The sequence below is a fragment of the Camelina sativa genome, chromosome 14 (assembly GCF_000633955.1).
Source record: "Camelina sativa cultivar DH55 chromosome 14, Cs, whole genome shotgun sequence".
Taxonomy (NCBI): Eukaryota; Viridiplantae; Streptophyta; class Magnoliopsida; order Brassicales; family Brassicaceae; genus Camelina; species Camelina sativa.
Window position 1 is genome coordinate 24369615 of NC_025698.1, and position 8509 is coordinate 24378123.

General features: G+C 35.1%; 1 pseudogene; it reads right to left on the reverse strand.

The window, feature by feature from the left end:
• On the reverse strand, window positions 1323-3227 carry LOC104742330 (annotated as a pseudogene).

The following is an 8509-nucleotide window of genomic DNA, read 5'->3' on the forward strand; positions in this document are numbered from 1 at the left end:
TTTACCACAAACTCTCTTATAGTAACTTAGAGAGATTACTCTATGTATATCTACATTGTTCCTTTTATGGATCTGTCAGAGATTAGGTTAGCCACTCAAAAAATTTCTCCTTAATCTCACACACTTTCTCATACCTCATTACACACATCATCACATATATATACTGTTTGATAATTGTTGCATCACCTAGCACTTAAACTAAACAAACCCATTTACACATATTGGCATTTATTAACTTCTGGCACAAAGGCTTTTTCTTCTTTCTTCTTCTTCCTCCTCCTAGGAGTTACGCTTCCTAATTCTTCTCTTCTTCTTCAAATACTCTCTGGTCTTAATCATACTATCACCTTTCTCTTTGTTTCTCTTTTGCAGGATTAAGCAAAGAATCAACTTCCAACTCCACATATAGGGATCCCTATTTACTAGTGTTCAAGAAAGCGCTAAGCGGTATGTGGGCGGTGACCCAGCGCCTAGCGCCTAGAACGCCTAGTCGGAATTTTAAACGTTTTTAGGCGGTTTAGGCGTTTACAATATGAACATTATATATATGATATTATATGTAAAATTATATAAAAATATATGTTAGAAGAAATAAATAATAATAAATCATAAACTAAAATTAGTAAAAATACATTTCTTTAATTTAGATTAATAACATATAAACATTTATAAATATTTATATGAATATAAAACTTAAAATTTTAAATATATGTAGTTAAAAATAAAAACATACATTAAAATAAAAATTTTGTGATTTTAGGCGGTCTAAGCGGTCGTCTAGGCGTCTGCTGAGCGCCTAGCGCCTAAACGGCGCCTAGACGGCCGCCTAGACCGCTTTCTTGTACACTGCCACATATTGGCCATTATTAACTTCTGGCACAAAGGCTTTTTCTTCTTTCTTCTTCTTCCTCCTCCTAGGAGTAACGCTTCTTAATTCTTCTCTTCTTCTTCAGATGCTCTCTGGTCTTTCTTTTTCTTCTTTCTCTTTGTTTCTCTTTTGCAGGATTAAGCAAATAATCAACTTCCAACTCCTCAAACTCCACATATAGGATTCCCTATTGATATGATATCCAATCCCCATCTCATCTTACTAATGATAGTTTACCAAAGTGTATTTTACATTTTTTTTTCAGTATTTGTAAATTTCTGGGACCTTATCTCATTAACTCTTCATTCAAGCCCCACATTTGAAGAGCTATGTATGTTNGATAACTTGTTCGCTTTCAATCTGTTGTGGCAAAACAGGCAGCAAAGCATAGAAACAGGTCGTGTTAGAATATTGAGAGAAGAAGAAACAGAGTAAGAGACCGTTGGAAGAAATAAGAACATAATAGAAAGTTTTATTAAACTGAAGCTTGCTATCTTCTTGTTTTACAACAACACAGTTATATACAAGTCTTACGGTCATAACCATACGTGACGTTACCAATGATTGTGTCTTAGTCGAAAAGTCACGACTCTTACATATACACCTCTTCACGTTTCTTCATACACACCTCTTGAGTCAACAAACACATTAATTTATATAATTCTATAACATAATACGACCGAACTTACAGTGTTCCCATCCTGCTTGGATCTAGTCTATCTAACATTAAATTATATAATTCTCTTTCACATCTCGTACAAAAACTTCTCAAACAGTTTCATGTGTTCAGATTGAAGGGAAATGGCCAAGGATAAGCTGACATCATTTGTAGGACTTGGAAGCAAAAAAGACAAACCCTCGTAAGCAATTGCACCAGGTCCCACAAATATGGGACGACCCCAACCAAAGTCTACATCATATATGGGTAATCTGACCCAGCTTGAGATTCCCAAATTTGGGGATTTGAAGGTATGTGCACCGCGGACCAGTGCTGACAGATCAGGCTGTATCTCCAGGTAATCAAGAGCAGACCTCAGATAGTTATTGTCCATGCGAACTATAACGTCATGAATCATCCCTGCAGCATACCATGTTGGCTTTGATAGAAGATCCCCTGCAACAGTCAATGGTGTCGCAGTGAAAACCACATTGCCAAAGTAACCAGGGGGCAACTGCGGGCGAAGTCTGGACCTTCCATCAATTGCAATGTACAGTTTGGTCTCTTGGTCTTATAGAAGTCCGCGCGCTTTACCCACTGCTCTCCAAACGTGGCCAGCCAAAACCTCGTATGAGCTGTAGCTTACAGTGTTCCCATCCTCCTTGGATCTAGTCTTGAGAGCAACAAGCATGTCGGGGGAAGGCTGATATTCAACATGATGAAAAGCAAGCTGAGGCGGGTCCCTAGCGCGGAGTAGGGTTCGATCAATGAAGGGTGGAATGGTAAGGTCAAGACCACGGGCCATGTCAGACCATGTATTGATAAAATGGAGAGCAGAGGAACCATCAGTCACGTGGTGTTGCAAGCCAAGCCCAAGGGAAGCTCCCCCACATTTAAAGAAGGTCACCTACTTCATCAAGGAACAAAGGATCAAAATAAGCTAAATTATAAGAAAGAGACAAAGTTAGAAACCTAGAACACAAGGCATCAATTAGAGAAAGAGAAAGTTAGAAACCGAAAACACGAGGCATCAATTTTTAACCTGCACAACGAGGAGCGGTAAAGTTTGGACGCCGACATAGTAATCAACATCGGGAATAAGCTGGCAGAGAGTGTGGGAAGGAGCGAAGTCCCCAAGATCGTCGATGACAGAGGGAGTATCAGCGACAACGAAGAGAACACCTGCGCCGTTGCAATCGATCTAGATACCACCATCATTGTCTTTCTTCAAGCGACCAGCCATGGGGTAAAAGGGGACGAGGGCCTTGGAAAGAGCGTCCTTGAGGACCTGAGGGTCAAAGAAATTGTTGGCGCCGGTAGGTCTGTAGAAGTAGACAGTGGGGGTGTGGTACTTAGCGTCGATGAGGTCAACGTGGGAGTTCCAAAGTTTAGTGACTGGGGTCTCGGCGGCAGGCCGGACAATGGTGGAATCTCGGATGTTAATTTTCATAGTTGGGTTGGGATTGTTACAAGATCAAACGCAAAAGAAAAGTTTATGTTTTGATGACTTTGATCCGAAAAATTGTGTGACATTGGAGGTATATATTATGATGCAGATAAGATCAAAGAAAGAAAATATTCAGAAGACCGTTGGCAAAATTCTAGCCATATAAGAAAGGAAAGGAATTTTTGTAAGCCACATGGTTCTTTTGGATACACAGACTTCAATAGTAACTATTTTGCTGCCAATGCAGTTATGTCTCCCTTTTCCACTTAACTATCTTGATTCTTGAATGTCGCCCTTTTCCTTCTTTCCATCTCCCTCTTCTTGCCGACAATGAAATTAACTGTTTAATCAAAATTAGAGGAGCACTAATTTGAAATTATTCGTTCTATTTCGGGTAAATTGCAAAAGCCCTTAGGGGGGAAATAAGAGAGATATAACACATGCAAGCTCTCTACAAAGAGGTATTGTTTTGTTTGTATGATTAAGCTTCCGATTATTGCATGCGATGAATTATATATCCAACCATTCTACAAAAGTACGAGCCTAACTTTAACTATAGCATAACTATGTTAATCGATATCGTCTAATTATATGAATGCACAATGTTTTTGTAGTACATGTAGAGATACCAAACATTTCGCCAGATGTATCAGAAACGTACTTTTGTTGATAGCTTTCGTCATATCTCTATTATCATGTATATTGCGGTAGTATTATAGTCAACAATATCATATTGTAAACTAGAGGTTAGCACGGATTTATTTTTACTTTTGTTTTACAATCAAATTCCATGTATTAAATTATTGAAAAAGATTCTTTCTCTCTTCAAAAGAGAGTTACCCACAAGCTTAAGTGAGAAAAATAGAAACCTCCTGTCCTTATAAATTTCACATGTTTATTAGTACAAATATTATCCTAATACTAAAATCAACAAATCAATTTCTAAAAACCTGAAATCATTCAATTTTGATGAAAAGATCGGCTAATTGTCGATATTTGACATCATCATCACAAGGCGATTTGAACAGTCCATAACATAAAAAATAATTTATCCATACCTAACCGCAACCGACACTCCATTAATAAAAACAAACTTTGATGTATAATTTAATTTATTAGTCTTGTTTAATTTATTAAATAACAAAATGTATAAAAGATTAAAGTATCTCTCTGTTTTACAATTAGAATGTGTTGTTTTGGAATGCTACCAATTTGTAATACATATACGGTGACATTTGAATTTTGACTGTCTTCTTTTTATGTGGCTTGTATTTTTCTTTGCTTTGCAGATGAAACGACAAGTGATTTTATTCCCTTTGCCTGCTGATTTCTCCCAACATCAGAAGTTGTTTTACTTTTGTTGTTGTATTTCCTGTCAATGATAGACCAGTAATGTTAAAACCCAAATCAATGTCTTTATCCCTTGCAAATCTTGGAGAGACTTTAACCTCATTTTTAAGCTTTGGTTTACATCATCAGTAATTATCTGTTAAAATAACAAAGGGAAAAATGTAAAATTGAAAATGTTAAAATTCAATCGTAAATGGTTTATGATTCCTTGTTGAAATTTTTTCCACATGTGTGTCTCAGGTTCTAAGGGTGAGTGGTGTTGATCGTCTTTGATGGATGTGACAGACTGACAGTGAAACTCTGGTACATAGAGCCGTGAAATTGTATGTAGACTCTTTGACATTGGAATAGAATGTCTTCCTATTAAGTCTTTGATGAGCTGAGCCACCTCGTTGTCCAATTCATCTAAGTTGGCCTAAGAATTAAAAAGTGACTTGGGTTGGCAATTTTAGTTTGAATAGTACCTTCAAATAGTTAGTACACAAAATAAAATAAAAAAAACATATGAAAAGAAATATGAANCCTTATAAATTTCACATGTTTATTAGTACAAATATTATCCTAATACTAAAATCAACAAATCAATTTCTAAAAACCTGAAATCATTCAATTTTGATGAAAAGATCGGCTAATTGTCGATATTTGACATCATCATCACAAGGCGATTTGAACAGTCCATAACATAAAAAATAATTTATCCATACCTAACCGCAACCGACACTCCATTAATAAAAACAAACTTTGATGTATAATTTAATTTATTAGTCTTGTTTAATTTATTAAATAACAAAATGTATAAAAGATTAAAGTATCTCTCTGTTTTACAATTAGAATGTGTTGTTTTGGAATGCTACCAATTTGTAATACATATACGGTGACATTTGAATTTTGACTGTCTTCTTTTTATGTGGCTTGTATTTTTCTTTGCTTTGCAGATGAAACGACAAGTGATTTTATTCCCTTTGCCTGCTGATTTCTCCCAACATCAGAAGTTGTTTTACTTTTGTTGTTGTATTTCCTGTCAATGATAGACCAGTAATGTTAAAACCCAAATCAATGTCTTTATCCCTTGCAAATCTTGGAGAGACTTTAACCTCATTTTTAAGCTTTGGTTTACATCATCAGTAATTATCTGTTAAAATAACAAAGGGAAAAATGTAAAATTGAAAATGTTAAAATTCAATCGTAAATGGTTTATGATTCCTTGTTGAAATTTTTTCCACATGTGTGTCTCAGGTTCTAAGGGTGAGTGGTGTTGATCGTCTTTGATGGATGTGACAGACTGACAGTGAAACTCTGGTACATAGAGCCGTGAAATTGTATGTAGACTCTTTGACATTGGAATAGAATGTCTTCCTATTAAGTCTTTGATGAGCTGAGCCACCTCGTTGTCCAATTCATCTAAGTTGGCCTAAGAATTAAAAAGTGACTTGGGTTGGCAATTTTAGTTTGAATAGTACCTTCAAATAGTTAGTACACAAAATAAAATAAAAAAAACATATGAAAAGAAATATGAAACAACGGATTGCCACACTCCGGACTCATTGAAAACAACACACCGGAGTATTCCTACAGCTTCGGATGGAGGGAAAGTGTGACATGTCAAGGTCCAACTAGAGTTTTTCATTTTCAAATTACAGTTAGTGCATGAAATGTAATGCCACCCATTGCGCAATACACAACTTCAACAACTTTCGCTTTACACCAAAAACAAAATGTTCCTTAAAAATATCAAGACGATGTTTTAAGTAATAGTCGTAAAAATAAAATAGAAATGGGTCATATTACCTGGCTTCCATCCTTGTTGTTTGACGTAAGTCTCTATTTGGTCAATCATGTACAAATCTTTTGGGTCTTATTAAATTTTGCCAGCTAAAAATGACGGCCAAATGGCACTCCACATGTCAGGCTCCTGGAACACTGCAGCCCGCATGTGAAATCGCAGTGACCGGGGATCGAACTCGTGGAGTGCCATTTGGCAGCCCACATGGCTAGTCCAAGCAAACCGATAGTCTAACACATGGACCCCTGCTCTGTCGGGAAGCGTTGGGATACCTGGATTATCAAAAGAAAAAAAAATGACAGGGACATTACTTGCCTTGAAATAGTTACTGGGGAAAATATTAAAGACTATAAGATTATTGTTTATTTTAAAAGATTATTTACGAATATTGGGAAAAAATGATGTGAAAAGTAAGACAAAAACTGATTTAATTGGAAGCAATATATATTACATGTGGGAGAAGGGGGAAAAACAAATACAGAATTAACCAGATGTATATGAAATATAATACCTTTTGCGGTATTGTTGGAGTTCAAAAAACATTTGGGTTGACGATGTTGCATTCAAATATAAATAGTCTGCCCAGAGTATAAGAAGTTTGACATGTGTTTCAATGGTAAGTTTTCCCAAAGAGAGAGACTGTTTTATCCGAATCAACAGATCTTCGAACTTAGATAGGTGAGTTGCATGTCTGAAAGCAAGTAAAAAATTAGATAGAGAGGAAGTTTTTAATATACAGTAGGTGAGATAGGTGTGGTGTGGATGTCCCCGAAAAAAGGTAGTTGATTTATATTTTCGTCTAGAACGAGACATTTAAAGCTGAGTAAGAGATTGTTTCTTCTAAGTATGGAGCTTCCCAAAAACAATCCTATTTTTACCGGTGGTCATCGTTAGAGAGTAACTCTAGAGTAGATTAGAGAGCATTTTTTTTAGGTTGTAACATTTTTAAAAGCGTAGTTAGTGTGCGGGGGGGGAGGGGTGTTGAATCCCAGTAGATTGAGGGAGAGAGATTATAAGAATAATAATCAGAGATTGAATTCTATTGGATTATAATTTTATGGAAAACAAATTACTAATATTTAATTGGAAATAAATAAGAAAGCAATTATCAAATGACTTAATTTACTTTGATGGCAAGAGGTTACGTTTTCAAAAACAGAATGCAAAACTAAAACTAAAAATTCGAGCTTCAATTTAAATACCGTATGTGAGGAAGAGAAACACAGGGGCTGCAAGTTCAGATCCCATTTGTTTGTTTGTTAAGGCAAATTTTTTAGTTACCAAGAGATTAAGTTGACAATTGTGACTATATTTAATTAGCAATAGATCTTAAACGTTTGTGTATAATGAATTATAAATTGAAATAAAGATGAATACAAGTGTCAATTATATAAAGCGCCAGATATCATCGCCTTAAAGAAAGTTTATAATAAATCTTCTTTTATTATATAGGATAAAATGCATATACGTATTTGACTATAGTATATTAGTAGAGTTCATTAGTTTCTAGAACTATTCGCAATGCAATTGAGTGGGTGGAACAAATTATGATGCATATAAGATACGAGAAAGAGCATATTCAGAAGACGTTGGCAAAATTATAGCCATATAAGAAAGGAAGGAATTTTTTTTATGAATACCCTATTTTGGATATACAGACTTCAATAATTTTCCGTCTAACTGTCTTTACTGCTAGCGCCACATAATAGCGACTGAAAAAAAAAAAGCTGTAAACACAAGTTGCTTATGACCCAAGCTTGTGGGGAGACTGTCAGATGTTAACAATTACGGTGACGCTGGGACCATTTTTTCCATCGCTGGATAAAGCAGCGACTTGTTTTTGTTAGTGATAATTAAGTGAAAAATGTGGTCAAAAGTCATGACTTGTTGAAAGGTCGTTTATGTCAAAAGTCACAAGTGAAAGCCACGAGTTTTAATCCTTTGTAATCTTTCGTTTTGTTGTTTCAACTTTTAAGTATATATATATATTATATAGACGTTGTTATCGCAGTGTAAATACAACTAGTTTCAGTTTAATAAAAGTTTATATTTCATTTCTTGACGTCTCTTACTCCTTTCTTCCTTTCTTCCTTTCTTAATTACAGTTTTCCACTCAACCAGAACCGGCCACTTTCTCTGTGATATTCAAAACCTCACTGACAGCCACATCACTCTCCTTTGTATTTTTAAGTCGTCAGATTGTCTGTGAAACCCGTTTTTTAAAATAATAATAATATAATTAATGCCCGATAATCTCTATTATATTATTTAAGGAACCCTTTAAACAAATAGCTCTACTCCCTATAATATATTACACAAAATGTTACTATATTTAACTACAAAATATAATAACATCATCTTAATATTAATTTGTTGTAACTAAAAAGTAGTTACCCAAAAAAT